Raw genomic sequence first — 27,017 nt, forward strand, 5'->3', positions numbered from 1 at the left:
GTTTCTCTTTCCCTGAAGTCATGTGATTCTGTTTCCTGGTCCTGTGTTTGAGTGACGTGTGTGACGTTCTGTATGCAGTGGGGGTCTGAGAGTAACGCAATTTCGATTCTCTGTATGTATGTACTGTACATGTGGAAGAATTGACAATAAAGCAGACTTGACTTGACTAAAACAGGTGTGTCTGTGAGTCTGTAAAGCAGGTTTCTCATTCCTGCTGAGTTTAGTTTCAACACACCTGACTGTTATTAAAGTAAATGCAAAGAACTTGACTTGGAAAAGTGATTCTCCTAGACTAGAAATTGGGAACCCTGATAATTTAATGTCTACTAGATTTCAGTCTCAGACAAACACTCAAAGAACACATGTTAAAAAAATAAGAAGTTGGATAATGTTGTTTATGTATGTGGATGGTAAGGGTGCAGTATCGAAGTGAATGTTGAGACAGAATGAGTCTACTCGATGGTTCTGCATAATTATCAAAACCATTCATTTGAGTATACGGAATTTATATACTGTATATGGGGCTTGAGTGTGTCAGAAACAAGAAAGAGGTTTCACTAAAGACAACACAAGACAAAGAACATGGGAAAACACTGGATGGGAAGGGGCTTGTCATTTCATGGGGCTTGTCATTTAATATTTGTTATCGTTTTGTATTTGTGGAACGAGGCAGTTGAAGATGAACTGATCAGCTTGATTCAGGAGAGGCCAGCTCTGTACGACATCACCGAAAAACGATATGCAAACCGAGTGGCGAAAGTAAACTCGTGGCGTGAGATTGGAAACAAGCTTGTTATATCAGGTAAGAATTCTTTTGAGCTATCATGTCTTTAGCAGAAATTTATTAACTTTGTTCGCTTGTGCATAATACATAGCATTTTGTGCATGTGTGTGCTTGCCAAAAATCATGACAGGCTTATTTTGGTTTATTACATAGGCAGTTTCTTTTTTGTACAGGCAGTTGTTTTATGTACTAGCGTCTAGAGCCACAAATATAAGAGCTAAAATAACTCTTGTTGGTACAGCAAATGTGAAATCAACATAGTACAATTATACTTTATCTTTCAGAGAAAGAGCTCAGGAAAAGATGGGATTATCTTCGAACTTTAGACACTGAAGTGAATTGAAAAAAATATACCATACTGACTGTTTTTTTATTTCATATACAAGTACATGACATAAATAATAGACAGAATCTTCGACATCGTATAAGTGATTTATTGGAGCACTAGAAAAATACATTAAGAATAATTGTTTAGTAATAAAAAGAAAAAAAGTACAAGAAAAAAAAGAATTAGCTTTGTATATCAAATATATACTTCGACTAGCAGACACACTGATAGCTGCTCATAGTAATCACACGCTGATGTGCAGTCATTTAGATGGTAATCATACAGATACAGCCACATTCCCCACAATACACACACATAAATGAAAAATGCTGAATAGGGGTTATTTCATTTACTTAGTTTAACCTGCACCCCCCATTTTGGGACTGACATCTGTATTTTTATTATTTGTAATAAATTTGTAGGAATATGATTTTTTTTTTTTTTTGTGCTTTATGCTGGTTGTTATTCCTGTTTTCTTTTTGATGGCAATGCCACTGAAACCAGGACTCCCGATGAGCCATCTTCTTTGGGGCTGAGCAACGGCCCAGCAGTCCACAAGCAGAATCCACCATCTGTGGAGAAGAGGACAAGCGCCTACAGAAATTAAAGTGGAGACTTTAGGCTGGTGTGATTCTGAGAATTGTTTAGATGAAATTCTTTTTTGGATGTAAGATGTGTTTAGGTTGTTTTGTTTTTTGTTTGTAGGTTGTGTTGACCTAATTACTGCAGCCTAACAATCTATTAACGGATTTGAATATTAGAAATGTGTTAGTGTGTTATGTCTAAGCCAGGTTAAAGAGATGGGTCTTTAATCTAGATTTAAACTGACAGAGTGTGTCTGCCAACTGAACAATATTAGTTAGATTGTTCCAGAATTTGGGAACTAAATAGGAAAAGGATCTACCGCCTGCAGTTGATTTTGATATTCTGGCTAATATCAAATTGCCAGAGTTTATCAAATGGCTTATCAAATGGCGTTTTGAGAACGCAGTGGATGTGGAGGACTATAATGCGTGATAAATAATTCAGGGCTTTATAAGTAATTAGCAAGATTTTATAATGTATACAGTGTTTAATAGGTAGCCAGTGCAGTGTTGACAGAACCGGGCTAATATGATCATACTTCCTGGTTCTAGTAAGAACTCTAGCTGGTGCATTTTGGACCAGCTGGAGTTTGTTTATTAAGCGTGCAGAACAACCACCCAATAAAACATTACAATAATCCAACCTTGAGGTCATTAACACATGGATTAACATTTCTGCATTTGACATTGAGAGCATATGTCGTAATTTAGATATATTTCTGAGATGGAAAAATGCAGTTTTACAAATGCTAGAAACGTGGATTTCTAAGGAAAGATTGCTACCAATTAGCACACCTAGGTTCCTAACTGATGATGAGGATTTTACAGAGCAGCCATTAAGTCTTAGACAGCGTTCTAGGTTATTACATGTAGAGTTTTAAGTCCTATAATTAACACCTCTTTTTTTCAGATTTAGCAGTAAGAAATTACTCATCATACCCAGTTTTTTTATATCGACTATAGATTCTGCTAGTTTTTTTCAATTGGTATGTTTCGCCGGGCCACGTTTAGCAGTAAGAAATGACTCATCATCCATTTTTTATATCGACTATGCATTCCGGATGATATCTCCCAAGCGGTAACATGTAAAGCGTGAAGAGTAACGGCCCTAGTACTGAGCCTTGCGGTACTCCATACTGCACTTGTGATCGATATGATACCTCTTCATTCACTGTAACGAACTGCTACGAATTGATGGCGGTCATATAAGTACGGTTAATGCACTTCCACCAATGCCAACAAAGTTTTCTAGTTTATGCAAAAGAATGTTGTGGTCAATAGTGTTGAACGCAACGCTAAGATCCAGTAGCACTAATAGAGAGATACAACCACGATCAGATGATAAGAGCGGGAAATTTGTAACTCTAAGGAAAGCAGTCTCAGTACTATGATATGGTCTAAATCCTGACTGGAAATCCTCACAGATACCATTTTTTTTCTCTAAGAAGAAATGTAATTATGAGGACTACATTTTCTAGTATCTTGGACAGAAAAGGGAGATTCGAGATCGCTCTGGAATTAACTAGTTCTTTGGGGTCAAGTTGTGATTTTTTTGATGAGAGGCTTAATAACGGCCAGTTTGAAGGTTTTGGGGACATATCCTAATGACAGTAAGGAATTAATAATAGTCAGAAGAGGATCTATGACTTCTGGGAAGCACCTCTTTTAGGAGCTTTAGATGGAATAGGGTCTAACATACATGTTTGTTGGCTTAGATGATTTAACAAGTTTATACAATTCTTCCTCTCCTATAAGTAGAGAATTGTGGAATTGGTCTTCAGGCAATCTATAGCATGCTATCTGATGCGATACTGTAGCTGACGGCTGCATGGTTACAATTTTATTGCTAATAGTATCGATCTTAGAAGTTAAAGTAGTTCATGAAGTCATTACTACTGTGCTGTTGGGAAATTTCAACACTTGTGGATGCTTTATTTTTCGTTAATTTAGCCACTGTATTGAATAAATACCTGGGGTTATGTTTGTTTTCTTCTAAAAGAGGTAAAAAGTAATCAGATCTATCAGTTTTTAATGCTTTTCTGTAGGATTGGTTACTTTCCCACCAAGCAATACGATATACCCTAGTTTTGTTTTCCTCCAGTTTGTGCTCCATTTTCCCGGGCTGCTCTCTTTAGGGTGCGAGTGCGCTCATTATAGCACAGTCTGACTGTTTTCCTTAATCTTCCTTAAAGGGGTGCTATTATGCTTTTTCACTTTTCAACTTTAGTTAGACTGTAATGTTGCTGTTTGAGCATAAAAAGGATCTGCAAAGTTACAAAGCTCAAAGTCCAATTCAAAAGGAGATATTTTACTTTTCAAAAACTACATATTATTTGGACTACAACAAATATTTTCTGGGATTTGTGATATCACAAAGATTGACGAATGGGACGAGACCTGGTTGAGCTACACTAGAGAAGGCAATGAGTGTTTTTTATCACTATGTTGGAGACGCACTAGTTTTCCCAAGATAGACGAGCTTAAGAGTGGTTAAAATCATCCGGATTTAAATCACGCTCAAATTGATTTGATTTTGACGCAATATTTAAACTGAAGCTTGCAGCAGGCAGCTATGGTAAGAGGCAGGACATTTTCTGATTTGGCGACCAGTCGCTGAGTGCTGTCAATCATTCCACACACACTGTCCCAGCTAACCAATCACAGCACATCTCATATTCCAGAAGGTGGGCCTTCATACAAGAACTATTCGAGTTGTTTCATGCAGACTCGGGAGAGAGGTATTGTAATAATGTAAAATATGTGAAAAATATTGTGTTTTTTGAAGAACCTAGTATGAGAGCCTGTTCTAGTACACCACCCCCCCAAAAAAATCAAGACTTTGTAAAAGAGCATAAAAGGACCTTTTAAGTGGTAAAGGAGCAACTGTATCTAAAATGCTAGAAAAGAGAGAGTCCATAGTTTTTGTTACATCATCAATTTGTTCTGAGGTTTTGGATATGCTAAGGAATTGGGAGTAAATCAGGAAGATTACTTACAAAGTAGTCTTTTGTGGTAGAAGTAATAGTCCTACCATACAAGTAGAATTTACAGTTTGAGCTATACAACAATGGGTTTCAACAATGGGTAGGTCCTGAGACGTGTTGTCGAACACCAATAGAGTTCAGAATGTCTATAAATGCTGATCCCAGTGCATCTTTTTCATTATCAACATGGATATTAAAATCACCAACAATTAAAACTTTATCTGCATCCAGCACTAACTCGAATATAAAATAAGCAAACTATTTAATAAAGTCTGTATGGGGTGCCCTGGTGGCCTGTATATAGTAGCCAGTACAAAAACATCACAGGGGATTTATCATAACACTTGTGTGTTTCTCTGGATAATGTTATATTAAGCACCATTACTGTCAAATGAGTTATACTTGAAGCCGTGCCTCTGAGAAATCCTGAAAACATTGTTACAAATTGGAAGCAACACCTCCCCCTTTAACCTTTTGTACGCGGCTCATGTTTATAACAGTAATCTTGGGGGGTAGAATCATTTAAAATAATGTAATCATCAGGTTTTAGCCAGCCCACATCTAGGTTATGGATCAGTGATCATATCATTTACAAAAAGTGTTTTCGTAGAAAGGGACCTGATATTAAATAAGCCAAGCTTTATAATTTGTTTATCCATTTTACATCTGTTTTTTATTTGTTAAATATCAATTCAGTTGTTACTCTTAAATTGGTTTAAGACAAACCGGGAGGATTGTAACTGTCCCATAGACTGCCAAGTAACTTACACTGTCAAGGTCCATAAAAGTATGAAAGACATCGTCGGAATACTCCATCTGACATCAGTGGTTCAATCTGAATTTTATGAAGCGATGAGAATACTTTTTGTACACAAAGAAAACATAAATAACGACTTTATTCAACAAATTGTTTCCTCTGTGTCTCTCCACATCACCATAGTGCCATTTTGGGGGAATCTGAGCTGAACATAAAGAAAAATCAACATACGCACATCCAAAAAAGTCTTGACCAGGTGCAAAGATCAAAGGATGAATCAAAAAATAGAAGAAGAATCTGCACACTGTTATGCTCCCTTTATTTCAAAAAGTTAAAAATAGCAACGTTACGGTCAAGCCATGTGTAAGATTAGGTGAGTGTTCATTAAGTACTCACAGATTCAAACAGTTTCAATTAATGACACCTGTTGACAATTAAGATCAATCAAGTGAGCAGCTATAGTATATCACATTAAAACAACACCTCAGAACATCGTAAAACAACACCCAAACACATCCCCCATCTTTTTACAATCACTTTCAAGTCCTAGAACTGATCAATGCATAACCATATAAAATACATTTCATTTAAGTACAAACGAGACCATATCAACAAAATTCACTCTTAAATACAAAAGATATCAATTAGAAACATGAATTAAAGTCAAGTTCTAAATTCAAGCCCTTAGGGGAAAGACTTTTTGAATTAAAATGTACTGCTCCTGGGTTTTTTTGATCATTTGTGTGTATACAGCTTAGATGTTCTGCAATCCCAGTTTTTAAAGCACGTTGTGTCTTTCCTATATACGCCAACCCGCATGGACATTTTATCATATAAATAACATTTTTAGTAGTACAAGTGATGACACCCTTAATTTTAAACTCCCTTCCTGATGAGGATGAGAGAAGACATTGTTTTATAGTGAATTACACTGGGCACACGACCCCACTATAATTACCCGAAGAGATGGATAGATAAAAAATGAGTGGGTCCATTCAGGTAAACTAACATCAGCTCTTACAAGAGGATCAGGTATATGAGGATAGCGTTTATACACAAACCTTGGTGTTTTTTCAAAGATATCGCTAAGGGGTGGATCAGATTTTAAGATATACCAGTGTTTATTTATGATATTTTTTTATATCTTGAACAAATAGGACGAATATTGAACAGATACATACATGGATTTATTGCTGGGGGATTTTAACCGTTCCGTTTTTATTTAGAGAGGTCTCTTGACTTTCATTTCCAAATCTCCTAACTGCAGACTGTATCCAATCTTCATTGTAACCTCGCTCCGTAAATCTGTTTAACCCAGATCAGTACCTTTGTTGTGTATATGTCTGTTCAGTACTACAAACTCGTCGTATCCAGTTAAATTGACTAATGGGCAAGCTACGTTTCAAAGTTGTAGTATTTTAGCTGTGTCCATGCAGAAGTGTTGTTACGATCCAGTGGGTTTTCTATAAAGATCGTGATTATTATTTGCCATTCCTAATAATATGAATCTCCAACCAACTAACACAGAATCATCATAATTCACTGTAAAGCGTAAGTGTTCATCATTAGTGTTTAAGAAAACTGTGGAATTGTAGCAATTGATTTTCAGTACCTGACCATAACATAAAAATATTCATCAATATACCCCTTCGACAAATTACAATATTGAAAGAAAGGGATTCATTAATTTCTGTTCAAAGAGGCCACCCACATACATTAGCATAATTTGTGCCATGGTGCTGCCCGATGGCAGTACCCTTTAATCTGCAGAAAGAAATCATCTTTGTATCTTAAAAAAAATTTTGTCAACAACCATTTTAGCTAATGTTTTAATGCAATCAACACAGGTTTTTGTTTTGATGTGGGTCTCTCCAGAAAAAACTTCTATTGCCTCTATATCTCCCCCTTCCCTCCTTCATGTGGAATGTTGGTGTTAAAGACTCAACATCAAGTGTTACAGAAACAATATTTTCATCAGGTTGTTAATCAACAATTTTTAAGATTTTCTACAGATCGATAGAGTCTTTTACAAAAAGAAGGCAATGTAGATACACACTGGCTTTAAAGAACAAAAAATCCCAAATGTTGACATTTTCTCATTAAGAGACCCGATTGCCAGATATAATCGGTCTTTTCCCCTGGAGGATTAGTAAAAGATTCTTAATGTATTTTGGGGGAAACAGTATATAAATGAATAGGTGTAACTGGATGTAATCATCCATTCATAAAACTAAACTCCTCGTTTTGTAATCTCACCAACATCCACCAACTGTTGAAGTTATTCCTGAATTTCAGTCTCAAAAACAATGGTGGGGTCAGTACTCAGTTTCTTATAAAAGACATCATCAATTATTTGTCTCTTTCCATTGTTCTAGGTCATTAGTTTAGTAAAATTCATTATAATTCAGAATCTGAGCTGAATCTAAGGTACATATGACAATTATTTATTCACTGTGGATCTTCTGAACTGAAAGGCCATTATGATAATATATATCTATTCTGATTCATCAACACAGTTTCACTTGATGATCCTATATAAAACACACAACCCAGTATAGAGCGTCTGAGTGAATGTGGTCTGAACTGTGTGGATGAGAGCTCATTGTGTCAGAGACGCTGTAGAAGGACAGCAGAGTTCCTGTCACTTCGTGTGTATCCACAATAACACTCCTATGCTACTGCTGACCTCGATGTCTTTATCCAGAAGAGAGACAGTCTCTGTTATTGTGTTGTGAATGACTCTCGAGAACTGGAGTGAAGAGAGCGAGAACCAAAGTCCAGGACATGATCATTAATCCAAACCACACACTCATCACCATCTCCCTTCCTGCTGAGGCTTTTATATGACAACTTGATATATCGACACCTCTATCTCCACTCCACTCCAGCTCCCAGTAACAGCGTCCACACACACTCTCTCTACACAATCACCTGATGATACCACAGGTCAAATCTGTCTGGATGAATCTAGGACTAGGATGGACGTGTCAGTAAACGTAATGCGGTCTCGCCGCGTAGGCTAAGAGGTGTACCAGTACATGTTCCATCCTTGTTGTTGATGAGCCACTCACGACTGTAGATTAAGGACAGACAGCTGATTATAAGGTGTGTCATCTGTCAAAACATGTGTTCAGGATCCTTGAGTGCCCCCGAGTGGGAATATGATGAAAGATAAAAAGACCCCCTGATCAGAATCAGTGAATTCATGACATCTGTTTGACCCCTTTTCAATGTAGCTGAAACTCTTCATGTTCAGTGTCTCATCAGGATTGTCCTCAGGGCCTCAGTTACAGATGTAAACATCATGATCATGTGTATAAATCATCATTTTACATCATCAGTTTATAAAACTCTTCTTTCTCCTTCTACAGGAAGAACATGAACACACTCATTGAGAGTTTTTCTGCTGTTTTTCTTACTGACTTACATTGTAGGAAAGTCCTTCTTGGTTCTGGGAGAAACAATGTTGGTGAGTGTGACTGTGGAAATCAACAGACATTGAACATGTGATGATTCTCATGATCCTGAATCTATTCCTAAGACATTTCTAATATGATGTTCTCATGATATGAAGATGATGATTCCGGAACGGTTTCTGAAGCAGATAATTCCAGGACTTTTAAAACCTCTGTATGAGATCTTCTTGAGCTACTCTTTGCAGAAATCCTCCAGTTTGTGTCTAGCTGATGGGACAGATTCTATCAGAGCCATCAGAAGAGAATCAGAGAACTGAAGAGATCATCATTTCCGTCTGTAGTTCGGAGATTCTTGAGGTGTGAGAGATACCTGGAACACTCTACAGAAAACAGCGGAAACACTTTAGATTACAGCCCGCGATTTACAGCGGAAAGTAAACAAAATTTACAGCCGTATATTTGTGGACTTACAGTATTGTACCTCATAGAGTACCTCGGGTTCAGATCATCAGAAATAATATGCAAAGTTTTTGGGGTACATACACAGAGTTACAACATGGGATTACCAATGATTTATAATGTAAGTATTTTGAAAACTAAGGGTACCTGTATGTCAATATTACGTGGTGGAATGTTTTGATCAATATAAATGGTCTTATGACCTCATACACTTGAAGTACTATAGGATTGAGGTGAGAAACAAACATGTTTTTGCACCACCAGATTACAACACATTGAGTGACATATGTCTTTAACAGCCGCCTTTAGTTAACACACCGTCCCAACTAGCATATTACCTAACACCCTTTACACAAACATTGTTTAGCGTAGCGAAAAGTCCAGTGTACCCAACAAAGTAAATACAACAACAATTAAGTAACAGTTTAGAAACATTTACAAATGCGAATAGTTTCCACTTTAGATGGGGTACGCCACAACATGAAGGAAATGATTACAAATGAATTAAGAGGTGCAAGAAATTAGAAGTCAACACCAGTACTAAACAAACAAAGACCGTGAATATATAATCTTTCACAGACAGTGATTATGAGCCTCATGAATATATTGAAAGATTAAAAAAATAACAAAATAAATCCATGATTCATATTATCATTGACTACGCGTCATCACACGTAACCTGGTCCCAGTCTGTTTGGCGTACCGCATCACCTGCTAACCTGCACGTCAATAATTCAAAACCAGTACAAAAGACTCTCCCTCAAACCTCCAGTACTTCAGTACTTCAGGTCGTGAGCTGTTACACTACTAAGATACACAGACTCTCTCATACTCTGAACCTGGTGTTTATTCTGCCCCAGAATCCCCGACGATCCACCTTTGGATCATCCTTTGTTGTCTCCCCATATCTATTGCCTTAGAGTATTTTACATTCATATCTCCATTTCACAATGAAACCATTGACACACATTAACAAAAACATCTCCAATCACAGCATCCTCCATTCATCATTATCGCGTTTTGTAAATGCTGAGCAATAAAGATGTCGCTGTCGCTGGCTTCAAGAGTTCCTGCTGCTGATGTGTGAATTTTGGGGAAGTCGTGGCCTGATGGTTACGTAGTTTTCTCTGTCCTAACCTAAGCTTCTGGGTTTGAGTTGAGCCGGCTTCATACCAGACAGAGAGTGTCCTTGACGCAAGGCACCGAACCGCCCAACGCTCCCCGTGCGCCGCAAGCATAAATGATTACACACTGCTCCGGGTGGGTGTGCACACTGTGTGTGTGTTCACGGTCATGTGTGTGTGTGTGCACATTGGATGGGTTAAATGCAGAGCACAAATTCTGAGTAGATGGTCACCCTTACATGGCTATGTGTCACTGTCTGCATCGCTTTAATAACCAGTGAGAATGTCACCGAGAAACTATGACTTATATTTGAACTTTTCTTAGGAAATAGGTTGGATGATAAAACAGCTGCTAAGAACATAAATGTCCATCTAATAGCTCAAGCACATCAATGGAAGTCTCTACATCAGAAATTCATCTAAAATCGCAATTTTAATAAAGTTTGAAGACATCTGATCCCATTTTAGCTGCATGTTACTCCGAATCTGCCACTAGTTGAGTTCACTGATTTCACATTCTGTAGTAAATCAGAAGAAAAAAAAATAAGGTCAAAAGCTGAAATGTTAGTGAAGTTTTGGCGTTAGTGGTGTTTGACAGCTAAATATATCTTCCAGAAGAAAGAGCTCAGAGAAAGATTCCTAAGAGATTTCCAGGCTAGCCATTTGTAAGCGGCGTCTCTCTTCAGAAGAAGATGATCAGATGAGAGTCTGACTGATGCTTATATAATAAGACACTCATGAACTGTTTCTCTGTGAGTCTCTGTCACAGCAGGATCTGCTCAAGTCCACTCTGATCCTGTTCTTCTAGATCTGTGTTACCTGCAGGAACTGGATGTGATCCTGTGTGTGTGGAAAGCTGCTCCAGCTCAGCGTCTCTCCTCCTCAGATCATTGATCTCCTGCTCCAGTCGCTCCAGTCGTTCTTCAGCTAGACTCACTGCAGTCTTTTCCTGATCTCTGATCAGTCGTATCAGCTCAGAGCAGGCTTCTCTCAATGGAGCCGGATGAGCTCAGTAAAGATCCTCTCACTGTCCTCCACTGCTGTCTGTGCAGAGCGCTGTTTAGGACACACAGTGATTCAGCTTCAGTGAGTCTGAAACTGAGACGGAGACAAACTTCTCTTCTTCTCCAGACTAACGTATGCGACTACCACAGTCTCTCTCAGCTGCTGAAGATCTTTCTCTCTCTGCTGGATTCTCTGCTGGAACGTCTCCTGTGTCTCCTTCAGCTGCTTCTGCAGGACAAGGACATATGATTAGTGACATCTCACAAGAAAAAATACTCCACTAAATATATTTAACAGATGCAATTCTCCAGGAAGCGTGGGGAGCTGGAATAACACAATGACTGTAGCGTTGCAAACTCATTAGAAGTGATGCTCTGTTTACACTATGTTCCTATTACATGAATCAACATGAAGATTAAGGCGTATCATTTCACAGCGCACTTGCAAGCATTGTAGAAAAGTTGAAACTAACACGGCGTAGAGCGTCACACTGACAAGTGTTTCTTCTGCCCTGTAGTATCAGTTTTGCTTTAGCCCCAGGACAGATGTTTACCTTTGTTCAAAGACCAAGGGTGAATATGACAGGATTTCAGTATTTTATGTTGCTTCAAGGCTCGGACTTTTTTAAGAAAGGGTGTTGATAAAGGCTGTTACGGTGCATTTTCATGAGAAAAGGGAAACTTTCTTGCAGCCTGCTGCTCCCAAGGTTTTTTTTCTGCTGTCAGTGTGAAGTGTGAATGCTGTGAGCTGTTAAGATGGCTTGCAGAGTATTAAACTTCATTATGAAACGATATGTCCAATATTTCATCAGTGTCTAGTGTTAACATACCTGTTGGCTCTGCTTCCTCTGGTCATGCAGCTGACACCAATGATGTCCTGGTTTTTATGTTCTATAATGGACGTACACAGCAGACTATATACCGTATTGTTCAAAATCATAGCAGTCAACAATGTGACTAAACCAGAATAATCAAGGTTGTTTAGTATATTTTTTATTGCTACGTGGCAAAAGGATTAACAGTTGGTAGCAGTAGATTCTCAGGACTAAACAATAAGACTCAGCATTCCATGTGGCAATAGGCTTTAAGGCTGTTCAATTGTGCATATTAGTGGAAAAGGGCTGTGTTCAAAAAATAGCCGTGGTTATGACCGTATGACTGTACAAACTCAAAACACTTTTGTACAAAAACTGTTTTGTGTTCTAGGATGTAGCATATCCCTTCGCGTGAATCATAAACTACTATTTAGTTGTATGACCACATGCGTTTTTTAAAAACTGCTTGCAGTCATACTGTAGTGTGCATGGAAGTTCACAACAACTTGTGGCACCTCTTAGCTGTTATTCCACCCATGATTCTCTAACAAATTCCACCAATCATTTCATCTTCTTGGTTTGTCGTTCAGAAACAGCATCTTTTGACATAACACCACAAAGGTCTCGATATGGATTAAGGTCCAGGGCCTGGGTGGGCCACTCCGAACATTAATTTTGTGGTTTGGAACCATTTCGAGTACTTAGTGTGTTTGGGGTCATGTTGTCGGTGTTGAACCAACCATTTCAAGGTTCAGATGTCCTCTTCGGCATAGGGCAACATGTTCCTCTGTTCAAGTATTTTGACATATGCAAACTGGATCCATGATCCCTGGTATGCGATAAATAGGCCAAACACCATAGTCTTTTTTGAGGGAGGACCTGATGCCCCATATGCTTGATGATGCTTGCTGACCACCATGCTTCAACTGTCTGCTCACTGTGTACTGTGGCTTGAATTCAGAGTTTGGGGGTCGGTCTCACGCAAACTGTCTGTGGCCTTGGACCCAAAAGAAAACATTTTACTGTCATCAGTTCTACAAAATGTTCTCCATTTCTCTTTAGGCAGGAATATGTTTTGTCTCTTTGGCAAATTGTAACGACTCTTCTGCACATGCCTTTTTTTAACAGAGGGACTTTGCGGGGGATTCTTGAGAAATAGATTAGCTTCGGTCACCAGACGTCTCTAACTGTTCTGCGTTATTACAGTTAACTCCAGGACTGTCTTGGATCATCTGGAGCTGATCATTGGTGAGCCTTTGCAATTCTGGTTATTCTTCGATCCATTTTGATGGTTGTCTCGTTATGTTTCTTCCACGTCTCTCTGGGTTTTGCTCTCCAAAGTTTAAGGCATTGGAGATCATTTTAGTGAACAGCTCATATGGCATTTTTGCACCTCTTTATAGGTTTTCCCCTTCCCAATCAACTTTTAATCAAAGTATGCTGTTCTCTGAACAAATGTCTTGAACAAACCCATTTTCCTCCAGGCTTTCAAATGCATGTTCAACAAGTGCGGCTTCCCCAAATTAAATAGGGGGCCACCTGATTCACACGAATGTTTTTTTCACAAAATTGATCTAACTTCAGTGATTGAATGCCACACTGCTATTTTTTTGAACACACCCCTTTCCACTAGATTGCCCAATTGCACAGCAATTCTAGGAGCGTGCATATACCATGATGCTGGGTCTTGTTTGTTTTTGTTTTCTGTGATCTACTGCACCTACTGGTAACTTGTTTACCATGTAGCAATAAAAAAAATACTTAAAAACTGGATATTCTGGTTAGTCCATTGTACTGCTATTATTTTGAACAATACTGTACACTTCTGATCAGTGCGACAGAAAACCTCGAGGAGCTTCTCATGTTTCTGGCAGATCATCTCCTGCAGTCGTCCAGTGGCTTCAGTCACTTTGTGTGGTTTACGTGAAATGAATTACTCCTCGTGACGCTCAAAATGAGTTTGACAGTAAGACTCCAGACACACCAGGACAGGATTGAGGCTTTTGTATTTTCTTCCAGTACAGACGTCACACTGCACATCTCCAGCTCCAGCGTCACAGTCAGCAGAGAGGTCTGGTCTTCTTCAGTTTCTCCACCACTTCAGCCAGCATGGTGTTTCTAGCTATAAAGAAGGTCTTGGACTGAAGGTCTGTCTGCCACTGAGGGCAGCTGTAGACTCTCTTCTGATCCTCCTGATCCCAGCAGTCTGCTAATACAGTTCTTTACAGTAACTGTGTCCACAGGGAATGGCCACGGGTCCTTCAGGAGATTCCAGACATATCATGCACACATGAACTCATCTGGAAAAACTCTGGATTCTGCCATTTTACTGCACGAACACAGAGACAGACACACAACAGCTCAACTACACTTCAGTTTCTCTTTCCATGAAGTCATTGGGATTTCGTTTCTGGTCCTGTGTTTGAGTGACGTGTGTGACGTTCTGTATGCACTGGGGGTCTGAGAGTAACGCAATTTCGCTCCGCAATTTCGATTCTCTGTATGTATGTACTGTACATGTGGAAGAATTGACAATAAAGCAGACTTGACTTGACTAAAACAGATGTGTCTGTGAGTCTGTAAAGCAGGTTTCTCATTCCTGCTGAGTTTAGTTTCAACACACCTGACTGTTATTAAAGTAAATACAAAGAACTTGACTTGGAAAAAGTGATTCTCTAGACTAGAAATTGGGAACCCTGATAATAAATTGTCTACTAGATTTCAGTCTCAGACAAACACTCAAAGAACACATGTTAAAAAAATAAGAAGGGGGCCCTATTGTTTCACCGTGTGGATGGTAAACATACAGGCGCGAAGTGAATGTTGAGACAGAATGAGTCTACTCGATGGTTCTGCATAATTATCAAAACCATTCATTTGAGTATACGGAATGTATATACTGTATATGGGGGCTTGAGTGTGTCAGAGATAAGAAGAAAGGGGTTTAGGTTTAGATAAAGAAAGAAAAAGGAAAATAGGGTGGGAAAATGGTGGAAAAGGGGCTTGTCATTTCATCACACTTCTCATTTAATATTTGCAAACGACATGGCCGTGTGGAACGAGGCAGTTGAAGATGAACTGATCAGCTTGATTCAGGAGAGGCCAGCTCTGTACGACCATCACCGAAAAAAACGATATGCAAACCGAGTGGCGAAAGTAAACTCGTGGCGTGAGAGTGGGAAACAAGCTTGTTATATCAGGTAAGAATTCTTTTGAGCTATATGTCTTTAGCAGAAAATTTTATTAACTTGTTCGCTTTGTGCATAAAACATAGCATTTTGTGAATGTGTGTGCTTGCCAAAAATCATGACAGACTTATTTGGTTATTACATAGGCAGTTGTTTTATGTACTAGCGTCTAGATCCACAAATATAAGAGCTAAAATAACTCTTGTTGGTACAGCAAATGTGAAATCAACATAGTAAAATTATACTTTATCTTTCAGAGAAAAGGCTCAGGAAAAGATGGGATTCTCTTCGAACTTTAGACACTGAAGTGAATTGAAAAAAATATACCATACTGACTGTTTTTTTATTTCATATACAAGTACATGACATAAATAATAGACAGAATGCTTCGACATCGTTATAAGTGATTTATTGGAGCACTAGAAAAATACATTAAGAATAATTGTTTAGTAATAAAAAGAAAAAAAGTACAAGAAAAAAAAGAATTAGCTTTGTATGTCAAATATATAATTTATTGGGCAGATCGATTGGTAGATGCTGATTTTAATCAATGATATGTTGTGATGTTAATTACAGATGTTATTTGTAAGTATTACAGATGGTTTTCATACAAATATACACACACATAAATGAAAAATGCTGAATAGGGGGAAAAAAAGAAGAATTATTTGTGCAAAAAGCCAATCGCTACGCCCCCATCCTTATTGTTATGCTTGGTAAACATTTGTAGTAATATGATTTTTTTTAAGGAACTTTCTGCTGATAGTGATTCCTGTTCACCCTCAGATGGCAATGCCACTGAAACCAGGACTCCCGATGAGCCCAGCTTCTTTGAGGCTGAGCAATGGCCCAGCAGTCCACTAGCAGAATCCACCATCTGTGGAGAAGAGGCCAAGCACCTTCAGACAATCAAGTACACCAAAGCCTTGTGTGAAGTGCAGCAGTGTTTAGATGTCATTCTACTTACGATGTAACATGTACATCAGGTGTTATGGGAAGTGTTCCTAGGTCCGGTTGACCTAATTACTGCAGCCTAACAATCTATTAACGGATTTGAATATTAGAAATGTGTTAGTGTGTTATGTCTAAGCCAGGTTAAAGAGATGGGTCTTTAATCGAGATTTAAACTGACAGAGTGTGTCTGCCAACTGAACAATATTAGTTAGATTGTTCCAGAATTTGGGAACTAAATAGGAAAAGGATCTACCGCCTGCAGTTGATTTTGATATTCTGGCTAATATCAAATTGCCAGAGTTTTGAGAACGCAGTGGACGTGGAGGACTATAATGCGATATGAGCTCGCTCAAGTACTGAGGTGATAAATAATCAGGGCTTTATAAGTAATTAGCAAGTTTTATAATGTATACAGTGTTTAATAGGTAGCCAGTGCAGTGTGACAGAACGGGCTAATATGATCATACTTCCTGGTTCTAGTAAGAACTCTAGCTGGTGCATTTTGGACCAGCTGGAGTTTGTTTATTAAGCGTGCAGAACAACCACCCAATAAAACATTACAATAATCCAACCTTGAGGTCATTAACACATGGATTAACATTTCTGCATTTGACATTGAGAGCATATGTCGTAATTTAAATATATTTTTGAGATGGAAAAATGCAGTTTTACAAATGCTAGAATAGCTGATTTTTCTAAGGAAAGATTGCTACCAATTAGCACACCTAGGTTCCTAACTGATGATGAGGATTTTACAGAGCAGCCATTAAGTCTTAGACAGCGTTCTAGGTTATTACATGTAGAGTTTTTAAGTCCTATAATTAACACCTCTGTTTTTTCAGAATTTAGCAGTAAGAAATTACTCATCATCCAGTTTTTTATATCGACTATAGATTCTGCTAGTTTTTCAAATTGGTATGTTTCGCCGGGCCACGAAGAAATATAGAGCTGAGTATCATCAGCATAACAGTGAAAACTAACACCATGTTTCCTGATGATATCTCCCAAGGGTAACATGTAAAGCGTGAAGAGTAACGGCCCTAGTACTGAGCCTTGCGGTACTCCATACTGCACTTGTGATCGATATGATACCTCTTCATTCACTGTTACGAATTGATGGCGGTCATATAAGTATGGTTTGAACCATGCTAATGCACTTCCACCAATGCCAACAAAGTTTTCTAGTTTATGCAAAAGAATGTTGTGGTCAATAGTGTTGAACACAACGCTAAGATCCAGTTGCACTAATAGAGAGATACAACCACGATCAGATGATAAGAGCGGGAAATTTGTAACTCTAAGGAAAGCAGTCTCAGTACTATGATATGGTCTAAATCCTGACTGGAAATCCTCACAGATACCATTTTTCTCTAAGAAGAAATGTAATTATGAGGACTACATTTTCTAGTATCTTGGACAGAAAAGGGAGATTCGAGATCGGTCTGTAATTAACTAGTTCTTTGGGGTCAAGTTGTGTTTTTTGATGAGAGGCTTAATAACAGCCAGTTTGAAGGTTTTGGGGACATATCCTAATGACATTGATGAATTAATAATAGTCAGAAGAGGATCTATGACTTCTGGAAGCACCTCTTTTAGGAGCTTAGATGGAATAGGGTTCTAACATACATGTTGTTGGTTTAGATGATTTAACAAGTTTATACAATTCTTCCTCTCCTATAGTAGAGAATTAGTGGAATTGGTCTTCAGGCAATCTATAGCATGCTATCTGATGCGATACTGTAGCTGACGGCTGCATGGTTACAATTTTATTGCTAATAGTATCGATCTTAGAAGTAAAGTAGTTCATAAAGTCATTACTACTGTGCTGTTGGGAAATTTCAACACTTGTGGATGCTTTATTTTTCGTTAATTTAGCCACTGTATTGAATAAATACCTGGGGTTATGTTTGTTTTCTTCTAAAAGAGGCAAAAAGTAATCAGATCTAGCAGTTTTTAATGCTTTTCTGTAGGATAGGTTACTTTCCCACCAAGCAATACGATATACCCCTAGTTTTGTTTTCCTCCAGTTGTGCTCCATTTTCCGGGCTGCTCTCTTTAGGGTGCGAGTGCGCTCATTATAGCACAGTCTGACTGTTTTCCTTAATCTTCCTTAAAGGGGTGCTATTATGCTTTTTCACTTTTCAACTTTAGTTAGACTGTAATGTTGCTGTTTGAGCATAAAAAGGGATCTGCAAAGTTTACAAAGCTCAAAGTCCAATTAAAAGGAGATATTTTACTTTTCAAAAACTACATATTATTTGGACTACAACAAATATTTTCTGGGATTTGTGATATCACAAAGATTGACGAATGGGACGAGACCTGGTTGAGCTACACTAGAGAAGGCAATGAGTGTTATTATCACTATGTTGGAGACGCACTAGTTTTCCCAAGATAGACGAGCTTAAGAGTGGTTAAAATCATCCGGATTTAAATCACGCTCAATTGATTTGATTTTGACGCAATATTTAAACTGAAGCTTGCAGCAGGCAGCTATGGTAAGAGGCAGGACATTTCCCGACCAGGCGCTGAGTGCTGTCAATCATTTAACACACACTGGCCCAGCTAACCAATCACAGCACATCTCATATTCCAGAAAGCGGGCCTTCATTTGTTACAAGAACTATTCGAGTTGTTCATGCCAGACTCGGGAGAGAGGTATTGTAATAATGTAAAACATGTGAAAAATAATGTGTTTTTCGAAGAACCTAGTATGAGAGCCTGTTCTAGTACACCCCCCAAAACAAAATCAAGACTTTATAAAAGAGCATAAAAGGACCTTTTAAGTGTAAAGGAGCAACTGTATCTAAAATGCTAGAAAAGAGAGAGTCCATAGTTTTTGTTACATCATCAAGTTGTTCTGAGGTTTTGGATATGCTAAGGAATTGGGATAAATCAGGAAGATTACTTACAAAGTAGTCTTTTGTGGTAGAAGTAATAGTCCTACCATACAAGTAGAATTTACAGTTTGAGCTATACAACAATGGGTTTCAACAATGGGTAGGTCCTGAGACGTGTTGTCTAACACCAATAGAGTTCAAAATGTCTATAATTGCTGATCCCAATGCATCTTTTTCATTATCAACATGGATATTAAAATCACCAACAATTAAAACTTTATCTGCATCCAGCATTAACTCGAATATAAAATCAGCAAACTCTTTAATAAAGTCTGTATGGTGCCCTGGTGGCCTGTATATAGTAGCCAGTACAAACATCACAGGGGATTTATCATTAACACTTGTTTCTCTGGATAATGTTATATTAAGCACCATTACTTCAAATGAGTTATACTTGAAGCCGTGCCTCTGAGAAATCCTGAAAACATTGTTATAAATTGAAGCAACACCTCCCCCTTTACCTTTTGTACGCGGCTCATGTTTATAACAGTAATCTTGGGGGGTAGAATCATTTAAAATAATGTTATCATCAGGTTTTAGCCAGAACACATCTAGGTTATGATCAGTGATCATATCATTTACAAAAAGTGTTTTCGTAGAAAGGGACCTGATATTAAATAAGCCAAGCTTTATAATTTGTTTATCCATTTTACATCTGTTTTTTATTTGTTAAATATCAATTCAGTTGTTACTCTTAAATTGGTTTAATTAAATAAGCCAGTCTTGTGACTGTCCCATAGACTGCCAAGTAACTTACACTGTCAAGGTCCATAAAAGTATGAAAGACATCGTCGGAATACTCCATCTGCCATCAGTGGTTCAATCTGAATTTTATGAAGCGTCGAGAATACTTTTTGTACACGAAGAAAACATAAATAACGACTTTATTCAACAAATTGTTTCCTCTGTGTCTCTCCACATCACCATAGTGCCATTTTGGGGAATCTGAGCTGAACATAAAGAAAAATCAACATACGCACATCCAAAAAAGTCTTGACCAGGTGCAAGATCAAAGGATGAATCAAAAAATAGAAAAAGAATCTGCACACTGTTATGCTCCCTTTATTTCAAAAAGTTAAAAATAGCAACGTTACGGTCAAGCATAGGTAAGCTTAGGTAATTGTTCATTAAGTACTCACAGATTCAAACAGTTTCAATTAATGATACCTGTTAACAATCAAAATCAATCAAGTGAGCAGCTATAGTTAATAGTTCATTAAGTACTCACAGATTCAAACAGTTTCAATTGATGACACCTGTTCACATCTTTTTACAATCACTTTCAAGTCCTAGAACTGATCAATGCATAACCATATAAAATACATTTAAGTACAAAACGAGACCATATCAACAAAATTCACTGTTAAATACAAAAGATATCAATTAGAAACGTGAATTAAAGTCAAGTTCTAAATTCAAGCCCTTAGGGGGAAAGACTTAGGGGAAAGACTATTAAGATTATGCCTTTTTGAATTAAAATGTACTGCTCCTGGGTTTTTTAGATTATTTGTGCGTTTTATTTTTTGTTTGTTCTTCATTCTTATGTTCTAGTGTTAGTGTTGTCTTTTTGTGTTATAAGTAACATTTTTAGTAGTACAAGTGATGACATCCTTAATTTTAAACTCCCTTCCTGAATGAGGATGAGAGAAGACATTTGTTTTTATAGTGAAATTACACTGGGCACAACGACCACCACTATAATTACCCGAAGAGATAGATAAAAAATGAGTGGGTCATTCAGGTAAACTAACATCAGCTCTTACAAGATGATCAGGTATATTAGGATAGCGTTTATACACAAACCTTGGTGTTTTTTCAAAGATATCGCTAAGGGGTGGATCAGATTTTAAGATATACCAGTGTTTATTTATGATATTTTTTATATCTGAACAAATAGGAGAATATTGAACAGTACATACAATGGATTTATTTTCTGATTTTAACCGTTTTTTTTTATTTAGAGAGGTCTCTTGACTTTCATTTCCAAATCTCCTAACTGCAGACTGTATCCAATCTTCATTGTAACCTCGCTCCGTAAATCTGTTAACCAGATCAGTACTTTGTTGTGTATATGTCTGTTCAGTACTACAAATTCGTCGTATCCGGTTAAATTGACTAATGGGCAAGCTACGTTTCAAAGTTGTAGTATTTTAGCTGTGTCCATGCAGAAGTGTGTTACGATCAGTGGGTTTTCTATAAAGATCTGTGATTATTTTATTGCCATTCCTAATAATATGAATCTCCAAACAACTAACACATGAATCATCATAATTCACTGTAAAGCGTAAGTGTTCATCATTAGTGTTAAGAAAACTGTGGAATTGTAGCAATTGATTTTCAGTACCTGACCATAACATAAAAATATCATCAATATACCTTCGACAAATTACAATATTTGAAAGAAAGGGATTCATTAATTTCTGTTCAAAGAGGCCCACATACAAGTTAGCATAATTTGTGGCCATGGTGCTGCCCATGGCAGTACCCTTAATCTGAAGAAAGAAATCATCTTTGTATCTTAAAAAAATTTTTGTCAACACCATTTTAGCTAATGTTTTAATGCAATCAACACAGGTTTTTGTTTTGATGTGGGTCTCTAAGAAAGACTTCTATTGCCTCTATCCCTCCTTCATGTGGAATGTTGGTGTATAAAGACTCAACATCAAGTGTTACAAACAATATTTCATCAGGTTAATCAACAATTTTTAAGATTTTTATCATATCGATAGAGTCTTTTACAAAAGAAGGCAATGTAGATACAACTGGCTTTAAGAAAAAATCCACAAATGTTGACATTTTCTCAGTAAGAGACCCGATTCCAGATATAATCGGTCTTCCTGGAGGATTAGTAAAGCCTTTATGTATTTTGGGAAGTATATAAATGACTGGTGTAACTGGATAATCATCCTTCATAAAACTAAACTCCTGTTTTGTAATCTCACCAACATCCACCAACTGTTGAAGGTATTCCTGAATTTCATTCTTAAAAACAATGGTGGGGTCAGTACTCAGTTTCTTATAAAAGACATCATCAATTATTTGTCTTTCCATTTCTAGGTCATAGTTAGTAAAATTCATTATAATTCAGAATCTGAGCTGAATCTAAGGTAAATAATGACAATTATTTATTCACTGTGGGATCTTCTGAACTGAAAGGCCATTATGATAATAATATCTATTCTGATTCATCAACACAGTTTCACTGATGATCCTTTATAAACACAAAACCCAGGATAGAGCGTCTGAGTGAATGTGGTCTGGACTGTGTGGATGAGGCTCATTGTGTGTGAGACGCTGTAGAAGGACAGAGTTCCTGCACTGTGATCCACAAACACTCCTATTCTACTGCTGACAGACTTCACAGAGAGAGCAGTCTCTATGTTATTGTGTGTGAATGAGTAACTGGAGGAAGAGCAGAACAAATTCCAGGACTGATCATTAAATCCAAACCCACACTCATCACCATCTCCCTTCCTGCTGATGCTCTTATATGACACTGATATATCCACACCTCTATCTCCACTCCACTCCAGCTCCCAGTAACAGCGTCCACACACACTCTCTCTACACAACACCTGATACACATCAAATCTGTCTGGATGATCAGGATACGACTGCTCTGTGACAGTACCAGTAATCACTCTGTTGTTCTCAGACAGACGGAGGAGTTCATTCACTGTGTTCAAATCTAAAGTGAGCTGATGGGGAATCTGATGCAGAGAAAACACACAAGAATCAGGAATTATGAATCTGTTTGATCTTTTAATGTAGCTGAACTCTTCATGTTCAGTGTATCATCAGTGTCTCAGTACAGATGAGCAGATATCTGTGCACATCATCATTTACATCGTCAGTTTATAAAACTCTTCTGTCACCTTCTACAGGAAGAACATGAACACATTCAGTGAGTTTTTCTGCTGGTTTTCTTACTGACTTACATTGTAGGAAGTCCTTTCTGGTCCAGAGAACAATGTTGGTGAGTGTGACTGTGGAAATCAACAGACATGAACAGTGAGATTCTCACGATCCTGTATCTGTTCCTAACACATTTCTAATATGATTTCTCCATGATATGAGATGATGATGGACTGGTTTCTGAGAGCAGATGAATCTCCAGGACTTTACCTCTGTCTGAGATCTTTCTGAGCTCCTCTTTGCAGAAATCCTCCAGTTTGTGTCTCAGCTGATGGACAGGTTCTCTCAGAGCATCAGAAGAGAAGAGAGAACTACAGAGATCATCATTTCCGTCTGTAGATTCAGGAGGTGCTGAGAGAGACTGGAAACTCTACAGAAAACAGGGAAACACTTTAGATTACAGCCGCGATTTACAGCGAAAGTAAACAAAATTTACAGCGTAATTTTTTGTAATTACAGTGTACCTATAGAGTACCTCGGTGTAGGTATCAGTGAATAATATGCAAAGTTTGGGGAATAACAGGGTTACAACATGGAGAATTACAAATGATTTATACTGAAAGTATTTTGAAACTAAGGGGTACCTATTCTAATATTACGTGGTATTTATGATCAATATAAGTTTTTATTATGAGGTGTACATTTTATGTTATTTAGTGGTTTTTATGATAAATATATGTTTTGCACCCAGATTACAATGTGTGATATGTCTTTACCAAGCATTTAGTTAACCACCTAACCACTAGCTAACTAACCACCCTTTACTCATACATTGTTAGCGTAGCTAAAAGTCCAGTGCCAACAAAGATACAAAACAATAGTAAATGTTTATAAACATTTACAAATTGTGAATAGTTTCCACTTTAGATTGGGTGCTGCACAAACATGAAGACATGAACAAATGATTAATAAATGATTTAAGATGTGCACAAACAAAGACCAAATATATAATCTTCACAGACAGTGATTATGAGCTAATGAATATATTGAAGATTAAAAAAATAAAAAAATAAAATCCATGATCATATTGTCAGGGAATCATCACCGTAACCTGGTCCCAGTCGCTGGAGTACTGATCACCTGCACCTGCACTCAATAATCAAACCCAGTACAAAGACTCCCTCACCTCAGTACTTCAGCGTCCGGTCTACTGTTCACTACTAAGTACACAGACTCTCTCTACTCTAACCTGTGCTTATTCTGCCCCCAGAATCCCCGACGATCCTCCTGTGGATCTCCTTTGTTGTCTCCCCAGTTTCCTTAGTTTATTTTGAATTTAATTTGATTTTTTTACATTCCATCTCAGTTATATCAAAAACTGCTCCAATCACAGCATCCTCCATTCATCAGTTATCGACGTTTGTAAATGCTGCAAATAAAGATGTCGCTGTCGCTGCTTCAGAGTTCCTGCTGCTGGTGTGAATTTGTGGGGAAGTCGTGGCCTGATGGTTACAGAGTTTGACTCCTAACCCTAAGGTTGTGGGTTTGAATCTCGAGCCAGCAATACCATGACTGAGGTGTCCTTGAGCAAGGCACCGAACCCCCAACTGCTCCCCGGGCGCCGCAGCATAAATGATACACACTGCTCCGGGTGTGTGTTCACGGTGTGTGTTCGTTTTTGCCCACTGCTCCGGGTGTGTGTTCACGGTGTGTGTGTGTGTGCACATTGGATGGGTTAAATGCAGAGCACAAATTCTGAGTATGGGTCACCATACTTGGCTATGTGTCACGTCACATCGCTTTATAACCAGGAGAATGTCCCGAGAACTATGAACTTATATTTGAACTTTCTAGGAAATAGTTTGGATGATAAAACATCTGCTAAGAACATAAATGTCCATCTAACAGCTCAAGCACATCAGTGGAGTCTCATAAAAATCAATAAAAATCTATTTTATTAAGTTTGAAGATTATCTGATCCAATTTTGATGAATGTTACTCAGAATCTGCACTATTGAGTTCACTGATTTCACCATTATGCAGTAAATCAGAAGGAAAAATGAGGAAAAAAGCTGAAATGTTAGTGAAGTTTTGAACTGTTGGTGGCGCTAGTGGTGTTTGACAGCTAAATATATCTTCCAGTAGAAAGAGCTGAGAGGAATGATTCATAAGAGATTTCTAGTTTGTAAGCGGCGTCTCTTTCAGAAGATGATCAGATGCGAGTCTGACTGATGATTATATAATAAGACACTCATGAACTGTTTCTCTGTGAGTCTCTGTCACAGCAGGATCTGCTCAAGTCCACTCTGATCCTGTTCTTCTAGATCTGTGTTACCTGCAGGAACTGGATGTGATCCTGTGTGTGTGAAAGCTGCTCCAGCTCAGCGTCTCTCCTCCTCAGATCATTGATCTCCTGCTCCAGTCGCTCCAGTCGTTCTTCAGCTCGACTCACTGCAGTCTTTTCCTGATCTCTGATCAGTCGTATCAGCTCAGAGCGGCTTCTCTCAATGGAGCGGATGAGCTCAGTAAAGATCCTCTCACTGTCCTCCACTGCTGTCTGTGCAGAGCGCTGTTAGGACACACAGTGATTCAGCTTCAGTGAGTCTGAACTGAGACGGAGACAAACTTCTCTTCTTCTCCAGACTCACCTTATGAGACTCCACAGTCTCTCTCAGCTGCTGGAGATCTTTCTCTCTCTGCTGGATTCTCTGCTGGAGCGTCTTCTGCGTCTCCTTCAGCTGCTTCTGCAGGACAAACAGATGATAGTGAATCTCACAGAAAACTACTGCCACTAAATCATCATGAACAGATGAATCCATTAAAAGTGGAGCTGATAAACAATGACTCTAGGTTTAAACTGTGAATCAGTTACAATACATGAATCAACATGAAGATTAAGGCACATTTCACAGCGCAATTCCAAGCATTAGAAAAGTGAAACTAACACAGGCGTAGAGCTTCACACTGACAGTGTTTCTTCTGTGTAGTATAGTTTGGTTTATTCCTGACAAATGTTTATTTTGTCAAAGAAAGGGTGAATAGTTAATTTCATTATTTTATGTTGCTTAAGGCCTATTTTTTTAAGAAAGTGTTGATAAAGGTTTACGGTGCATTTTCAGGAAAAAGTGAAACTCTTCTTGCAGCTGCTGTTCATTTCTGCTGTCGTGTGACGTGTGAATGCTGTGAGCTGTTAATATGGTGCTGATATAAACACATATGACACAAATGTCCAATATTTCATCCGTGTCTAGTGTTAAATACCTGTTTCTCTGTCCTCTGGTCTGCAGCTGGTACAATGTCATGGTTTTTATGTTCAATAATCGTACACAGCAGACATATACATTTCTTATCAGTGCGACAGAAAACCTCGAGGATCTTCTCATGTTTCTGGCAGATCATCTCCTGCAGTCGTCCAGTGGCTTCAGTCACTTTGTGTGGTTTACGTGAATGATACTCTCAAAAATGAGTTTGACAGTAAGACTCCAGACACACCAGACAGGACTTGACAGCTTTGTATTTTCTTCCAGTACAGACGTCACACTGCACATCTCCAGCTCCAGCGTCACAGTCAGCAGAGAGTCTGGTCTTCTTCAGTTTTTCTACCACTTCAGCCAGCATGGTGTTTCTAGCTAAAGCAGGTCTTGGACTGAAGGTCTGTCTGCACTGAGGGCAGCTGTAGACTCTCTTCTGATCCTCCTGATCCCAGCAGTCTGTAATACAGCTCTTACAGTAACTGTGTCCACAGGGAATGGCCACTGGATCCTTCAGGAGATCCAGACACACTGCACACATGAACTCATCCTGAGAAACTTTGGCTTCTGCCATTTTACTGCAAGAACACAGAGACACAAACACACAACAGCTG

General features: G+C 38.2%; 1 pseudogene; it reads right to left on the minus strand.

Annotated features, from left to right (window-relative positions):
* Positions 1–22,966: 22,966 nt before the first annotated feature.
* LOC122136334 lies at positions 22,967–26,782 on the minus strand (annotated as a pseudogene).
* Positions 26,783–27,017: the final 235 nt, after the last annotated feature.

Source organism: Cyprinus carpio, chromosome B2, assembly GCF_018340385.1.
Source record: "Cyprinus carpio isolate SPL01 chromosome B2, ASM1834038v1, whole genome shotgun sequence".
In the NCBI taxonomy this organism is placed as follows: domain Eukaryota; kingdom Metazoa; phylum Chordata; class Actinopteri; order Cypriniformes; family Cyprinidae; genus Cyprinus; species Cyprinus carpio.